The sequence below is a fragment of the Chionomys nivalis genome, chromosome 2, assembly GCF_950005125.1.
Source record: "Chionomys nivalis chromosome 2, mChiNiv1.1, whole genome shotgun sequence".
NCBI lineage: Eukaryota > Metazoa > Chordata > Mammalia > Rodentia > Cricetidae > Chionomys > Chionomys nivalis.
Genome location: NC_080087.1, coordinates 38,856,562 through 38,874,341, shown reverse-complemented (window position 1 = coordinate 38,874,341; position 17,780 = coordinate 38,856,562). Strand labels below are relative to the sequence as shown.

Below are 17,780 nucleotides of genomic sequence, written 5' to 3'. Positions count from 1 at the left end.
GTGACTAGTTTTATACTGATAAAATATTTAGTTGATTTTTAATCGTTTGCTATTAAAAATAATAGTGCAATGATGTCAGACACGTTCCTTGGGGAGGGGTGTTAGTAGATATAGCCGTTTATATTTGATGGATGTTGCCAAAGTGCCGTCCGTGCTCAGCATGCACTGGCCCTCAGACAAATGACAGCATGTTAGACTGTTTTCCACACCTTTGCTAACAAAGTATTCCAAAATTTCTGGATAACCGCCAAGTCAATCAGAAAAAAGAAAATGGCATCTCTCCGCAATTTCATTGTGTGCTTTTTTTATTATGAGAAAAAATAAGCACTTTTCATCTGTTTGAAAATTTATATTACCTTTTCTGTAAACAGTTTATTCAAATCTTGACAAAAGTATGAATTTGAGGGCACCCAATTAAACCTGTCAAAAAGCATTTGAGTTTTGTTTTTTGTTTTGTTTTTAAAGAGATTTAATCACCCAAATTAGTCTTAAAGTAATGCTGTCTCAGACAACAGGAAAAGGCAAAATGAAAACTTTAAGCAATGTGGGAAGAACATAGCACTAGACGAAAGTAAACAAAAAAGAGGCAGGTCGGCCTGGCCTAGGTGTCCTGAAATGTTCTTTTATTAATGAGAAACAACAAAAACATTAGACAATGAAGCCAATTGACAAAAAGCATTTGTTTTTGAATCAGAGGGAGCAGAACTCAAGCTCAGAGTTCCTCAATCAAATGCCAGTCTTCCATCACTTACTTTAAAACCATATATTCTTGTCTCCTCTAAATTACCTAAAGAAAAAGGTTAATCTACACAAGACAGAAAATCTTGTGGCTGTTTGTTCCATGAAAATGTATTATATGGACAGTTTAAGAAGGGTCGGAGGTGGGGAGGGACAGACAAATTCACTTACTGTCTCCTAAGAAGTAATCACTAAATAAAAAATTTAAGTATATATCCACAAGGGTTGGCGGGTGGCGCATAGGAAAGCCAAGCATCTAGCTTGATGCACTATTTACAAAAGAAGGGGGAAGGGAAGCATGAGTCCTGGTAGTCCTAAAGAAAATGATGACCATCAGAAGAGAGCAGCTTGAAAAGCTGTCGCAAAGAAACCACAGCCCTCGGCAACACCGAGACTACAACTGTGTCCCACATCTAAACCTTCAGAGACCTCATACCTGTACCCACCAAGGAATGGCCAAAGTCAGATCGCAGATACAAAATCCATGTTTGGGTAATGTCAGGCCAGACTGGTGAGGACAAAAATCCAGTGGGCAGAAACATCCTCAGAATGCCTTAGAACACACTCGACATGGGTGCAGTAGATATGCACAAGGTAGTTTGGAAATGAAAAATAAGTTAGGTAAGTGGACATTTCGGGCAAATATGACTATGTCAAATCCTTCATTCTTCTGTGTAATATTTATCTCTTTTTTTATACTATATTGTCTCTGTTGCCCGTCCTTATTTATCCCTATCTACCATCTCTTCTTTCCTTTGATATTAGTGGGGATGAATTCAACTGGGAATACAATGATTCAGCACCCCACTTAATTCCTCTGACTCACAAAGTCACCTGAGTAAATGGCATTCCAAGTACACATAACGAAGCATGTGCACTGAGTATGTCCCATATGCGTTATCAAAAAACAACTGTGATCTTAATCCCTGTTTTCAAATCTATAACCACTGGCCAACTTAAGCCCCTCCTATGCAGCAAACCAGCCACCATGGGGTACAATGCACAACTGATTGCTCCTATCTTAGGATCCATTCTCTTCCCTTCAACCAACTAATTGACTTCCTCGTTTCTCCCATGCAGCCATGAGAGACTAACAGTATGCTGTTAGTTCATATCTACAAACAAACAAAAATTATAAAAAAAAAAATTAAAAATTGTTTGGGCAGTCTAGTGTCTCGTGAGCAGATTCAGGTGTGTGTAAGGATTAAGAGCAAGGTTTAATTTGTTCACTGATTGACTTGTATCTTCCGGACTACAATACAGTCTATAGAATATATTAATACGGCATCAGTTAACTATTAATTGGCAACTTCAGTGACTGAGAATCAAAACCAAGCTGTGCTGTGAGAGGAACTCAAATTCTGATAGCCTTGGTAAGAGTTACTGAATGTGTCTGTTCCTTAGAACACCATCATATCTGCAGTCTTTTGCTGTAGTCTTTAAAGTAAAAATCACTGGGACTAGAGAGATGGCACAATGATTAAGAACAGTCCAGAGGACTCAAGTTCAATTCCCAGCACCCACAAGGCAGCTCACAACTATTTGTAACCCCAGTTCCAGGGAATCTGACACCCACACAAAGATATGCATGCTGGCAAAACACCAATGCGCATAAAATAAAAATATATATTAAGAAATAAAAAATAAAACAAAGGATAGGGAAGAAAGCTATAAAAATAATAAAAATAAAAATCTCTAAGTCTTCTAGTTTGGTTTCTGTTTCTGTGATAAACAACATGACCAAAACCACCCTGGAAAGGAAAGAGTTTGTTTGCGAAGTTTGAGGAAGGAACCATAAAGAAATGCCACTTACTGGCTAATTTCCAGGCTCACATTCACCTACCCTTACGTAACCCAAACCTACCTGTCCAGGGCTAGTATAACCCAACATTGGGCTGGTCTCATCAATAAGCAATTAAAATGCCCCACAAACATATCCACAGGACAATCTAATGGAGACAATTCCTCAACTGAGGTTCTCCTAATCAGATGTGTCAGGTTGGCAACCAATGATAACTTCACACTAAGTTGTTAACAACATCATAACATAATAGGAAAAGTTAAACTTCACAAATAAAACAAAATATCCCAAATAAACAACCAATCTCTTGTAAATGGTGCCCACAATGACCTAAACGTGTGACTTGCAGAAACTTCACAGACTGTAATGTTAGTTCTCTTTGTTCTTGGTCTTGAAATGATAGGTCCACAAGAGGGACTCGTGGGACAACCCTATCAGGAAAAATTAATGTAGTTCTCTGGAATCAGATCACTGTTCCTGGAACAGTGTTATCAGAATGCAGGAATGAGTCTGAGAAGTGTGACCTGTTCAGTACCAGCTACTTCCCCTTCCACTTCTCTGTCAAATTAAGTTGGGGGACGGCACACTCACAATGCCTGTCATATTATGCTGTTTGAAAGTTCCATGAATCAGGATCATCGGTCAAGAAAACATCTTTTGATAACCCCAGGCTTTTTGCTATTTTTCCTGACACAGAAAAGAACTAAGACACTCTCTTTTCCTCAGGCTGCCGGGAAGATGGCGGACATTCAGACCGAACGTGCATACCAAAAGCAGCCCATGATCTTCCAAAACAAGAAGCATGTTCTGCTTGGAGAAACCGGCAAGGAAAAACTCCCTTAGTACTACAAAAACATCGGTCTAGGCTTCAAGACGCCCAAGGAGGCCATCGAGGGCACCTACATTGACAAGAAATGCCTGTTCACTGGCAACGTCTCCATCCGAGGTCGGATCCTGTCCAGTGTCGTGACCAAGATGAAGATGGAGAGGGCCATTGTCATCCGCCAGAACTATCTTCATTACATCCGAAAGTACAATCGCTTTGAGAAATGCCACAAGAACATGTCTGTGCACCTGTCCCCCTGTTTCAGGGATGTACAGATCGGCCACATTGCCTCTATGGGAGAGTGCAGGCCCCTGAGCAAGACCGTTTGTTTCAACGTGCTCAAGGTCACCAAGGCTGCTGGCACCAAGAAACAGTTCCGGAAGTTCTGACCTGGAACAAATAAAGTTATTTCTGCCTACAAAAAAAAAAAAAAGAAAGAAAGAAAAAAGAACTGAGACAATGACAGAGAAACACATTCGGGTCATTGTAAAAGAAGATGATCTCCTTGTAAATCTTAAGTCATTTCATAGTCACCTCTTTTAAATAAGATTAGTCTAAATCATTAACAATCACCAGTTTTCAGGAACATAAAAGTGTGTGTCGTCCCATCTACCCAGAACCCAGAGAAGGGAGGCATAGAGATACCTGAGAGGGAAGGTAAGGAAGAGAACGAGGGTAGAAAGAAATGAGTGGATTGGAAAAGAGTACATGCAGGAGAGGGATTAAAGGAAGGGGGCACAAAAGAAAAAAAGAAAGAAAATTAAGATTAACATGCTTGCAATCCAAAGATAAAAGCTCTCTGGAGAAAAGATTTAAGATAGTAAGTAGAGTAAGGGACAAATATTATAGCTGTCTAGGTGGCATCTACTAAAATGGTGAGATAGGGGAAATAATGTTTTTGAAAATATATGCAAATAGACTCAACAGAATGCAAGTCTTGAAGTAAAGAACATACAACAAAGGGTGCAAAGAAGATAGCCCGATTTCTGTATCAACCCCTGAGTCGTGGCTGTCAGAGAAGGATGTAGGGAAATGTGATGTGGGAGGGCCTTCTGTATGCTGCGAATAAGTGCTGCTTTTATTGGTTGATGAATAAAGCTGTTTCAGCCAATGGTATAGCAATGTAAAGCTAAGTAAGAAATCGAGAGAGAGAGAGAGAGAGAGAGAGAGAGAGAGAGAGAGAGAGAAGGCAGAGTCTAGGAGATGCCTTGTAGTTGCCAAGGGAAAGAGAGGTGCAAATATTACCAGCAAGCCATGAGTATCGTGGAAAATATAAACTATTAGAAATGGGTTAATTTAGAGTTAGAGGTAGCCAGTATGAGGTCTAAGCAATTGATCAAACAATTGTAACTAACATTAAGCCTCAGAGCCATTATTTCATGAGTGGCTGCGAGAAACTGCGAGCAGGAACGGGTGGGTGGAGAGAAAATGGCCCAGTGAGACTGGGTGAGATGGAGAAAAGTCTTCTGTCTGCAGAAGTGAACACTGAAGAGCACTGGTTGTCAACCTGTGAGTCGTGACTCCATAGGAGTCGACTGGCCCTTTCACTGGGGTGACCACCTAAAACCATTGGAAAAGATAGGTATTTACATTATGAACCATAACAGTAGCAAAATTACAGTTATGAAGTAGCAACAAAAATAATGTTATAGTTGGGGGTCACCACAACATGAGGAACTGTATTAAAGGGTCATGGCAATAGGAAGGCCTCTTTATGGCTGGAAAACAAGACAGGAAAATGGCCCCAGGGCTCAGTGACATACTCTTACCAAACTTTCAATCCCTGTTCTCAACTGACACCAAATCTGCCCACCTGAATAGGCCAATTTTAGACAGATAAATAAACTAAGCCCTCTCACCAACTCAATGGGAATCCATCGGCTGCCCTAGCACTCTGGTGGATTTCCTCAGTTCTTCCTACTTCTCAGATGGCAACAGACCACACTCTCCTGCCTTCCTCAACAATCCAATTGGATCTGTTTTTCTCAATTCCACAGCAATCGGCTACTTGGTTATAGAAATCTCCCCCCATCCAACCATATTAATCAGAGTCCAATTCCACAATGAGGCCTCTTATTTAAATTGTTCCTGCAGTGAAGCTCTAGCTTTCCTTCAACAGGCTTAGAAGATGACTAGAGATATGAATTAATAGTAACAAATGGGTTGGGCGGTGGTGACTTATGTATTTAATCCCAGCACTTCGGAGGCAGAGGCAGGCAGGTCTCTCTGAGTTTGACACCACTCTGGTCTGCAGAGCAAGTTCCAAGACAATCAAGGCAACACAGTGAAACCCTGTCTCATATAAATAAACAAACAAAAAGTAACAAATGGGTTTATCCATAGTACTGATCACTACAGAGTTCCACAAAGCATCGTGGAAAGAGATTTGCACAAAAAGACGGCCTTAGGAAGCACCAAGAACACAAAACTAAGCAAATAATGAGACAATGACCTTCTAGTTTGAGCTAGGTTCAAATTTTCTGAAGTATGCAGAGGGGGATAAGAAACAGAAGAAACAGAAACTGAGATCTTGGAAAACAAAAGAAATAACATTTTAAAGGGCTTATTTCCATGTGAGTATCTATTGTTCTCTCAAAGAATAACAGATGTTCCTCAAAAACCATATGCTATACATATACACAAGAAGGATAACTCACATACTGCTGCTCGGAACAACAGATGCGATTATTGAGGGGGAAAACATGACCTTGACACCCAGCTCTTTGTATATTTTTTTAAAATGTCATTGGACTGCAAAATTAACTAATAAATATATACTATGCATTTATATATGAAAATGTTTTTATAATTGCATACATTATGGGTGATATGTACATTTATATATGCATATGCATACAGTGCATACATAATTTCTAGTATATACTGATGTCCTAAAACTGTTACTTTTGTAACAGTCCCTTCTTGTTATAGAAATCCTGGAAATAAAAACTGTCGGAATACAAGCAGATTAAATGTATGTATAATTGTTCTCCCCGATATTGCCTCAACTTTTAGATCCACAGTAATGACAATGGGTGTGTAGCAATCATGTTTTGACGTTTTTAATAGGGCTCTGAAATTTTTGCCTTTAGGTACAAATACAGTTATTTCTCTGATAATCATAGAGTTACCGTCCAAGTAAAATCATCTATATTACCAATAATACTTACTTTCTAATTGTGAAGAAGTCTTTGAAATGGTGATTGTTTCATTGGATCAGCAATTGCTTCTCTGGGCTTCTGGAACTGAGCGATAATTAGCTTGATCCAGCTGCCAGGCGCCTCCGCAAGTACACAGGTTCCATCTTGCCCAGGTTAAGACTGGGCCAGGTTTCTACCCTGAATATCCTACCCTGGCCACCACCAAAAGGCATAGCAACCCTTCCCTAAAGAGCCCAGAGTTCTCCACAGAACAGTGAAGACTTCACAACCGGCAACCCCTCACTCCTTTGTGAGGTGTCAGGCTGGATAAGAGATTTCCAGAAAAACAAGAGAAAGAGTAAAGCCTTTCAGGAAAACTCCCTCAATTAGCAAGCACCTTCATTTAGCAGCAGCACCTCGGCCACGCCAGCTGCAGGGGAAATTAATTAAATTTAATAGAAGCCACAGGGGAAGTAATTAAATTTAATAGAAGTCATGGATCCCAAATGAAGATAAACTGTATTTGTAATCGGACTGACTGTGTCGCTTACTCACTCCCAGGTCTGGGATGGCATGAGCCAAGAATGGAGCACTTTCCACAGCAGCACCAAACTGCCTGGAACCTCTCCCTCTCCCTTCCAAAGAGAAAACGATACTGTCCATTACAGAAAGCATCCTTCACTTATTTTAATTCTTTTTTTTTTTTCAAACTAGAAAGTCTGCAGGAGTGTTTCGTGTCAACTGGTGTAAGCAAGCCGACCCAAACAGCACAGAAGCCGAAGCGCAGACGAGAGGTAATGAAAGGTTGGCATGTTTGCTTTGCGAAGGAAAACTAGCAGCCCATTCATCTAAATGCAGTTATGTTTCAATTTAACTAAATTACAAGGTTGGAAATTAGCAATGCTTCAAGCGCCCTGGGCTCCTGCTCCCACCAGAACACTTCATCTTTAATACCTACTCCGGCTCACAAATAAAGCTGAAGAAAACAGTACGGAAAACACTCCGAACAGCGTTTGAACAGAGGCTGTTGCTACTAACTGCAGTGTTGGGTGACAGGCGACAAGCCTAAGTAACACTCGTCCTCTTCCTTGTTTGTTTCATTTTATGAGACGGTCTCACTGTGTAACCCTGGCTGACCTCAAACTTGCTGTGCAGACCAGGCTGGCTCTAAATTCACCAGATCTTCCCACCTCTGTCTCCCTTAACGGAGTGCACCATCATGCCCACCTCACTTGTCTGGAGAGTGGTGTGTGTGTGTGTGTGTGTGTGTATACATATTTACATACATAATTACACACATAAACAAACTGTATTGTACAGCATGCCTATTTAAATGATCGCCTATTTGTCAGTATAAAATGTAACCTTATTAGGCACAAGAAGTATTTCAGTTCAAGTGCTTTTTGCCCATAGTGACAAGTTAAAAAATATTTGCTGTGAGAGCATATTCTGCTCCTTCAGCCAATAGCCTTTAAGAGACCAGCCTTCTCCTGAAAAGATTGCCACTAAGAAAGACTGCCCCAGCTCAGAGGAAGCATGGGGGTCTTCTGGACTGGTGGACTGCAGGAAAGCCAGGGTTTCTAACTGACCTGACAAATAAGGGAAGATATTATCTGAAACTTACCGGGAGTCTGAGGGTGCTAAACACTGTGGTATTTATTAAGTTGCTTTAAGAGGAAGTAATAGCTAATACGCATTGAGTACCTGCTATATGACCAGCACCACACTAAGCACTTTGCACAGATTATCTCATTAAACGTTCACAAACACCCAAGGAGTCAGCTACTATCTTTATCTCTAATTTACAACATTAAGAAAGTCAGGTTGGGAAATCTTACATCACTGATCCAAAGACCCAAGAGCTAATTAGTAGAGGATTTGAACCAGGATTAACATATTATGCATGCTTAAAGCAGTCCAAAAAAAAAAATAAAAAAGAAAGAAAGAAAGAAAAACCTTGGCCATTCTCCAGCATGCACACTCAACAGACTCCTCCATGATAGAAAACATCTACAGCATGAAAAGAAGAGGCACATTTGGATTAGACCTACTAGTTCCTCACAAATGAAAGCAAGGATCCCATGATTTAGATAAACATCTTACTTTATAATGCAGCAAGCCCAAAAGTAATGTTGCGACATACAGCCTGAAGGGTCACCAGTCACTGACTGAAATGACCCATTGTGCATTTTACCTTCAGGAACATAGCACCTTCTAGCACTTTCATGCCTGCATCCCAGGGATGCTATGGAATCACTGTTACTGAAACTTCATCCATTTTTCTAGATTTCAGGATGAGCTATTACTTTTTACAGTCTTGACTCTGACGTTCTGGGACTGTGATCAATGACTGCTGTGTGATTACGAAGGCATCTTGAGTACAAATAATTCCAGTGAGCCACCTGATCTACAGAGACTTCGCCGGCCTTTGTGAGTATGTACATGTGCACACACATACACAGAGAGAGAGAGAGATAGAGAGAGGGGGGAGAGAGAGAAACAGGGTTGGTGCCTTGCCAAGGCCTCTGTACATATCTCTATCATTGATTTCAAGACTTTTCCCATTCAAGACTTTTTCCATTCTCTTCTGTTAAACTAGAAAGATCTTCTCTTGCTCATAAGCTCAGTCCTCGGCACACCAGAGCACAGTCCATGTCAGTCACTACATGGCATGACTATTGAAAATACACAATTCATGCACACAGCTCTTTCTGATGCTCACTTATTGCCCTCGAGATTCAAAGATTCTGCGTTGGAGTTTGAGATGAGACAAGAAATTATGATTACAATTTATAAGCCAAAGTTGAATCACTAATGAAGTGCAGATAAAACGTTAGACAAGACGAGCATTTAAAGGGAGTCTCCTAATAAAATGCTTGGCATTGTCTGAGTAGTGGTGATCACATCATGGTAGGTCTCTGCCCCTCAAGAAGTCGGCTTTATAAAATGTTGAAATGTCTGTCCTCGGTGATTTTAGCATTAACGGATCCACACATGCATACAAGAGACACTTCATAAGATCTCGTTCTACAATAGAATTTTGAAGATCGGGGTCTTTTACTACCACCCCTGAAATACTTTATTTGTGTGTAGCAACTTATAAAAATTTATAATGCTTAAACAAAGATGATTCATGCCTACGTTCCATGTACTACTTTATAAGAATTTCCGTCTAGTCATCCTTGGTGACACCAATCCACAGAACTGGTCTCCACGTGCTGCAGGTCTTGAACATAAGTTTGCATACTTGTCACTTGCAAGGACCCTTCTCCCAAGGGTCAGCCATATGTTTTAGCATTGTTTCTCCCCCACATCCCCTATAAGAAAGAAAGCCTGGATAAAAATGGGGAGAGTGGGAGGGCATAAATACCAAATAAAAATAACTAGCTTGTTTCCTGTTAAGTGCATTTTTAATTAACTACAAACCACAGGATGGGATATTTTATACCTGGATATAGAGGTGGCCCCTTGGAAACTCAGTAACTGCAGAGTTAAGTGCACTCACACATAAATTACTTCTGCCCATACATTTAATGTATGGAACTCAACCTTGGCCTTGTAAAACTCAGACCAAGAAGTCTACAAGCAGAAGTAATGGTTGCTGCTCTTACAGGGAGAAACACATCACCTTCTCAAGCCGTCTTTTCCATGAGGATGTATGTGAAGTATGTGACCGCTCAACCGGGTGAGGACGCACGCATCCTACTAATAAAGAGAATGATCACTCTAAGAAATGTACTGTGAAGTGTTATTGTACTTAATTTATTTGAAAATTAAAAACAAATTATCCTCTTCTCTGTAATAGCAGTTTAATTTTTCCAAGCTGTTAATGAGCCAATTAACAAAACCATTTATTTGAATGCAAGGATGAAATTTGACTTTTAGAAATATATAGTGCAATTTTTTTACTGTGTTCATGACAACTAGCTCTCTAAACAAAATAGATGCAAAGGGTGCCACCTAAGAACCGTTCTGGAAGTTCTGTGAAGTCACAACTACCTTGGAACAATATTCCAACCCCATCTTTCTACCCCGTTGCTGGTGCCGTGTTAGTGGATCCAAATGCCGACACCAGGCACATGAATCAAAATGGACACCCAGATAAACAGGCCATCATTTTTGCCGTTCAATGGCATGCAATCACAGCCAATAAAATACACATGTCATTTCAGAATGTCTTTGACAAACCTGTAAAACTCAGTTTTGTAAAATCACAAGCCGCAACTGTGGTATCTGGATATTCTGTGTCATGACTCTACATGAAGAATTTCTTCTGCTGTAGCAGATAAGATGGAACATTAGTTACCATTATGCTGTTCCATGGCCAAAGCAATTACTAAAAGGAAGAGTTTATTTAGGCTTACAGTTACAGAAGGAGAGTCCATAACAGCAGCAAGCAGCCAGAGCAGGAAGCTGAGTCTTCAAATGCAGATTCCAAGAGGAAAATGTGAACTAGAAGTGGGGTGAGGAGATAAATTTACAAGGCCCACCCCCACTGAGGTACCTCCTCCAGCAAGACTGCACCTCTGAAAGGCTCCATAACCTTCCCTAACACAGCCAGAGTGTTCAAATACTTGCGCTATGGGGTCAATTTCTCAGTCACATCACCACAGATGGGTGGTGATCTCCAAGAAAAGAATTGGTAAAAGTAAGTAACCACTGCTTTCATGAAACACAGTGTTCTCTGAGTGAATGATTGAAGACAGACTGTATTCCAAAGTGGCCCTGACCAGAATTTTCTAGATGATGGAATGACTGCACCTGTCATAGAATGGAAAAAAAAAAAAAAACCCACATTTGTTGCTGGTGATCAAAACTGGGCTTCAAACAAAAAATAGTTATCTTGAAACCTTCTAGCCATTGTTCATTGCTTAATGACTTTCTAAGCTTTCAAATTTCTGTAAACATACCTATCTGATTCCTAATGAACTGTGTACACATTTAGAGGAACAAAAAGACGACAAACCAAGATTTTTCAACTGACCAATGGATAATGGTAAAAATGACATGCCTATACAAGATCTGCCCAAAGTGAGAAAAACACCAGCATATTAACAAAACAGAGTTCACTGATATGTTCACTGATGAAATTTTATACATCTTATTCAAACTCTTATGAGATTAGAGCCTAGAGCTCTGGTATGGGATTAAAGAGAGACATCTACAATGTTTTAGTCAGTTTATTGAAGTCATCCTGATTGTAAGTCTGAATGCATATCTATATATTATCTTCAGCCAAAAATACATATAAAAAAAGAAAAAAAACTAGCCTTTAAAAAACTAGGTATTGGAGATTCAAATGTTTTGTTGTTTTTAAGGAAGCATTTTCAGTGACGTTGGTTTAGAACAGGAAAGCAGATTTTTTTCAAACATGTTCTGTATCCGTCAGCCTATATGTGTGGTAGAGAACTTGACTATCAGGCTCCAGGGCTTGATCCCATGTATCACAAGCTAAGAACCACCATTGACTTCTGCTTATTTATCGTAAATATTTAATAAGTTTTCCATTTTGGTTTTAATTTTTTATGCAGTCAAGATTAATAGATATAACCCACAGATATAAAAGGCATCCGGAGTTCTCAAGAATTTTAAGATCAGGGCTGGAGAGGTGGCTCAGCAGTTAAGAGCACTGGCTGCTCTTCCAAAGGACCTGGGTTCAATTCCCAGCACCCACTTAGCAGCTCATAACGGTCTGTAATTCCAAGATCTGACACCCTCACATAGACATACATGCAAGCAAAACACCAATGCACATACAATAAAAGTAAATAATTAAAAAAAAAATAAAAAAAGAATTTTAAGATGAAAAAAATGAATACTCAGTTTATAGTACCAGAGAGCCTCTGAAGTAAAGTAAATTAAAACATATTTATTCCATCAAATCATGATTTAAAAAAACTTTTGCCATATTTCCCTGAAAAAATCGAATGTCTTTGCTGCTGTTGTTGTTGTTGTTGTTGTTGTTGTTGTTGAAATAAGGTCTTATTATGTAGCCCAGGCTGGCTCTAGATTCCCCTGCCTCAGGTTCCCAAGTGCTGGGATTATTAGGTATAAGACATAATTTCAGGCTTTCACCTGCACACTTCAAGGACCAAATGTAAACCCTGTGATCACATGTGATGATGAGAGCAAAAAATGTCCTCAACGGACTGTTGTGAAAGTGCACAGAGCACTGGGTACCAGTATCAGGACCCACAAGATGCTGAGGTGGAAAAGTGCACAGAGCACTGGGTATCTCAGGACCCATAAGAAGCTGAGGTGGGAAAGTACTCAGTGCCAACCCTGACAGCTGGAGTTTGATTTCTGAAAGCCACGTGGATGAAAGAGAAAAATGACTGCTGCAATTTGTCCCCTGACCTACACACAAACACACAGATACACACACACACACACGTACGCAAGTACGCATGCATACACACATCAACACATAGTAAATTAATATGAGTTTTATGGATAAAATGTCATAAATATATATCATCCTCTTAAGGAAACATGGCCACCCATCCAGCACCGCCTTCTTTTCACCTCACAATACACACGTGATAGAGTGGAATCGTGAGCACGGAGAGTTGGAAACCAATTTAGATCACACAATGAGGACTTGTTTCAAAGTATTTGAAATGTTTTTGGTTTGGTTTTGGTTTTGTGTGTGTGTGTGTGTTTTGTTTTCAGACCGTGTCTCCCTATGTATTCCTGGATGACATGGAACTCACAGAAATCCTCTTGCCTCTTTATCCCAAATGTTGGAATTAAAGATGTGGTACATGCCACCACACCAAACCTATGAGCTGCTGGATTTTTTTTTTTTTTTTAATTTTTCGAGACAGGGTTTCTCTGTGCTAGCTGTCCTAGAACTAGCTCTGAGGACTAGGCTGGCCTCAGATTCAGAAATCCACCTACCTCTGCCTCCCAAGTGCTGGGATTAAAGAAGTACGCCACCGCCACCTGGTTGGATCCTTTTTCTGAATCAGTTTGTTGCTCACTGCTGTCTTCATTACCAAGGAATGCAGTGTGTTATCTTTATAAATTTTAAAATTGAAAAACCTCATAAGTTAAAAATGTGGACCTTTAAAATCAAAGCTCAAATCATTGGAGAGAGAAAAAAATCATCGGAGAGAATAATTCAAGTTTACTTTTCTTAACTTCAAATTCTGTGATAATAATGAGGCAAAACCACAGAAGAATCAGAGGAATACAGCAGGCTCTCTTCCTGAGTACTCATTTCCGAATAATGAGCAACACCTATTGAAAAATTCTGCACTGACCATGATTAGTAACTAAACAATGCATTCCTTCCCTGTCTATCACTAGGGAGTGACGGAAGTAAGAGGAGCAGAAGACAGAGATGTGACCAAATTTTGACACTCAGTACTAATTGGGCCATCATCACTAATATTTCATGCTCTTCACTGCCACGTGGAATCTTCGGCTTCAGTTGGAGAACAGCCTTAAATCGTGTCCGAGAGAAGGCTACTGTTTAAATTAGTGCTAATTCCTATCAACGCTCCCTCTGCTTATTCAGCATGGCGTGCAAAGGCCACTATGTCACAGTGAACACTCTATTTCCCTCGACCTGTATCCTCAGATGTAAAAACAGCCTAGGATAACTAGCCAGCAGACTGGATGATTAAATGGTATCACAAATGGAAATGAACAGAGCTCTGTCCAACACAGCCATGGGAAACGTTATTCATAATGATCTATGCGAAAGCCAACATACAGCTCCTCGATAGAAACGTACAAATGTCCATTTTCTTGTGGCGGAATCTGAGGATTAGGTTGGCCATTCCAGGGACTGGAGAGACGGCTCGAGGGTTAAAAAGCATTGTTATTCTTACAGTTCCATTCCCGGCACCCACATCAGGAAGGATACAATTAATTACCTGTAACTTCAGCTTCAGGGCATCCGGTGCCCTCATCTGTCTTCCACAGGGACACACGCACACACACATGTCTTAATCATCCCATTCCTTTACCTCAGAATAGAAATAAGAAAAATCTACACGAAGAGGAATTCGACAAGTGCAATGTACCCACAATGTTCCCACAACGTAGCTCCTCTGGGGAAAGTAGAGAATTGTGTACAAGTTCTCAGTGTCCCTCACTGGCGGCCTCAGCCTCAGCCTTGACCAGCGCCACAAACTTAAGTAAATCTAGTGTTTCACTGCCACACGAGGAATTACAGTCTCTGCTTTGTGAGGGGTCATGAGGGTCAAATGAGCTAATGGCTGTGCGGGCTGGAAAGAGAACAAACCCTAGATCAATATTAGTTTTCGCATTGTTCTTTGCGGGTTGCCCTTGGAGTATTTCTTCTAGGCTTCATTTACTTTAGCTGGTAGATGAACAAACACAAGCAAGCAACTCCCTAAACACTGCTACCGAAATTACTTTGAATGAAATTTATACGCCCATGATAAAGTTTTGAAAAAGACTCTATCACATGACTAATCTGTCTTATGCATTTGCTTTTGTAATAAGCAATAAAAATCTCAGGAGTGGAGGTGCATCCAAGCTCTAGGTTGATGCTCCTCTATTCTGTCTGCATTTAAGAAACACCTAGAAAGACTCCAAAAAACCAAATACGGGCTAGGGCAGCAGCTTAGCCTGCTAGAACTGATTAACAAAGCGAATGCCCCACTTGGCCTTTATAAGGAATAGTTCAAAGTAATCAAATAGCCCTGACAGAAAGGGCAGCCTTCCACCACTTAAAATAATTTTAGATAATAAACAGATAAAATATAATAAGAAAATTCCTTTTTTGTCACTCTTAATGGAACAACGATCATCAACAAATGGCAGTCATGGACTGGAAGGCTGGCAAGTCTCATCATAAAACAAAGCAATCAGGTTTACCACCTGACACCGTTGGTCACTCTTATGACAGAGTTGAGATAGTCAACATATCTATCCTTGCCGTGATGGTGCAAGAGGGCTTCTCAAAGGGGAGGGAAACTGGAAAAGGATGAAGGGTAGAGGGAAAAGGGGGGAGAAAATGGGAACAGAAAGGAGGGGAAAGAGGTAAGGAAATAAAGAAGGGGAAGCTGGGGGAGAGAAATGAGGTATGAGAAGAGACAACAGGTATGGTACCTTGAATGAGAACAGCTTCCCTGAGACTCTTGTATTTAAACACTTGATCTCCAGTGAGTGGTTCTGTTTAGAGAGGTTATGGAACCTTCAAGAAACGAAACTTTGCTGGAGAAAGAACGTTCCTAGCCGGGCGATGGTGGCGCACGCCTTTAATCCCAGCACTCGGGAGGCAGAGGCAGGCGGATCTCTGTGAGTTCGAGACCAGCCTGGTCTACAGAGCTAGTTCCAGGACAGGCTCCAAAGCCACAGAGAAACCCTGTCTCGAAAAACCAAAAAAAAAAAAAAGAATGTTCCTGGTGGATCTGCTTCTAGGGTTTATGGACTCAATCCACTGCCCATTCTCTCTTTCTACTTCCTGTTTATGGGCATGGTCAAGTCAGCTGCCTGATCCTGCCACCAGGTTAGGTTTCCCAGCCTTGATGAACTCAATCCCTCTGTAACCTAAACCAAAGCAAGCTTCCTTTAAGTGGCTTTCAGCCATCACGTTGTATCACAGCAGCAGAAAAGCTAATACAATGACTGAGGAAGGGGTGGGGGATAGGACAAATGGGAAAGGTGCAAAGTGACGAGTGTGTGAGGTCTCTGAGACACACACTCAGCAAGGTCAGAACACGAGCTGTCTGGAGATGCTCAAACTCCCGATTCTCAATGATTCTAAACAGCCCTGAAACCTTGTGTGTTTTCTCATTCAGTACATAAGCACACAATTCCATTACAATGTTTTTTTTTGTTTGCTTGAAGCAGCCAATGTCAGTTCATTTATTTAAACCCTCAGAATTCTTAATAATAAAGTCAAGCTCAGAAAATGACACCAGGAACTACTGAATTTTAAAGCACTCCTAATCAATTAGCATGATTATTTCAAGATTGATTATTGATAAACGTTCTTAATGACAATATTTTCATTAAAATAGAATCAATACTTTATCTCTTTCCATTCTGAAATGCTTCAATTCAATTAGCATAAATTAGACTTACAGTGCCAACTTAATGAAATATGTTCAACAAGCACCCAAAAGTTTAACACGCATGGTCAGACATCTTGGTACCTTAGTGTAACTTTCCATTCACATGCTGAGATAGAAACACTAGTTCAGCGCACGCCTTTAATCCCAGCACTTGGGAGGCAGAGGCAGGCGGATCTCTGTGTGTGAGTTCGAGACCAGCCTGGTCTACAAGAGCTAGTTCCAGGACAGACTCCAAAACCACAGAGAAACCCTGTCTCGAAGAACCAAAAAAAAAAAAAAAAAAAACAAAACAAAAAAAAAGAAACACTAGTTCAATGCCAGGTTAAACTACATACAGGTCTGTAGCCTACAGCAAAATAATGCTTAAAACAAATAAATAACATACATAAAATTTCCATTAACACCAATTTCTATTTTGTAAATATAAATCTAAATGAAAGAAGGAAGGAAGGAGAGGAAGGAAAAGGAAGATACTCTCACTCATGCCACAGAGACATTTTAAATGTTTATAGTCACACAAAAAGCATACCTTGAAAGCTAAACCCATATAATATTTAGTTGTGGGCACCTTTGGGGGGTGATTAAATCATGAAAGCAGCGTCTTAATGAAGGGGTTATAGTCCTGATACAGGGAAGTCAGTAAAAGTCACTCAGCCTTCAATTAAGTGAAGACGCAACCAGATGTTGCCTGTGACCTAGATCAGGTCCTTACAGACACCCAGACACCGAGTCTGCTGCCTCCTTGACACTGGACCTCATAGTCTCCACGCCTCTGAGTAAACAGACTTGCCCTGTTCCTAAGTCACAGAGTCTATGGTAGTCTGTTACAGTAGCATCACCAGACACTGCTATAACCAAACGTTGGAGACATCTCAAAAAGCAGAAACTTCTACAGTGACAGTTTAATAATTCAAAAGATAGGGGGAGTTCAAGGCAGGATAATGGCAACCGCCCTCCCTTCTTTTTTCAAAGGAAATGAATTTAGTTATTCACCTTTCACGCCAAATTGCCTAGTCTAAAACACAAGGGGTTTTGCAAAGATTAAACATAGCACTATACATGAAAATCGTTTGCAATGAGCTGATCTCTGGGTAGAAAACATTAAACTATTTTAAAATGAATTCATAGCATAAACAGGAAGAAGAGGGTGCTGATATAAGACAAACTATTCTAAGTGAGTAACTCAGAGACTTAATTTTTCCAGCTTCTAATTGATAGGC

General features: G+C 40.3%; 1 protein-coding gene and 1 pseudogene across 13 annotated transcripts in view; one reads left to right on the top strand and one right to left on the bottom strand.

Moving 5' to 3' along the window:
• Positions 1 to 17,780, bottom strand: part of Ptprk (protein tyrosine phosphatase receptor type K) — a 549,613-nt gene that overhangs the window by 459,841 nt on the left and 71,992 nt on the right. The window lies entirely within an intron of this gene.
• On the top strand, positions 3,278 to 3,754 carry LOC130861934 (40S ribosomal protein S11-like; annotated as a pseudogene).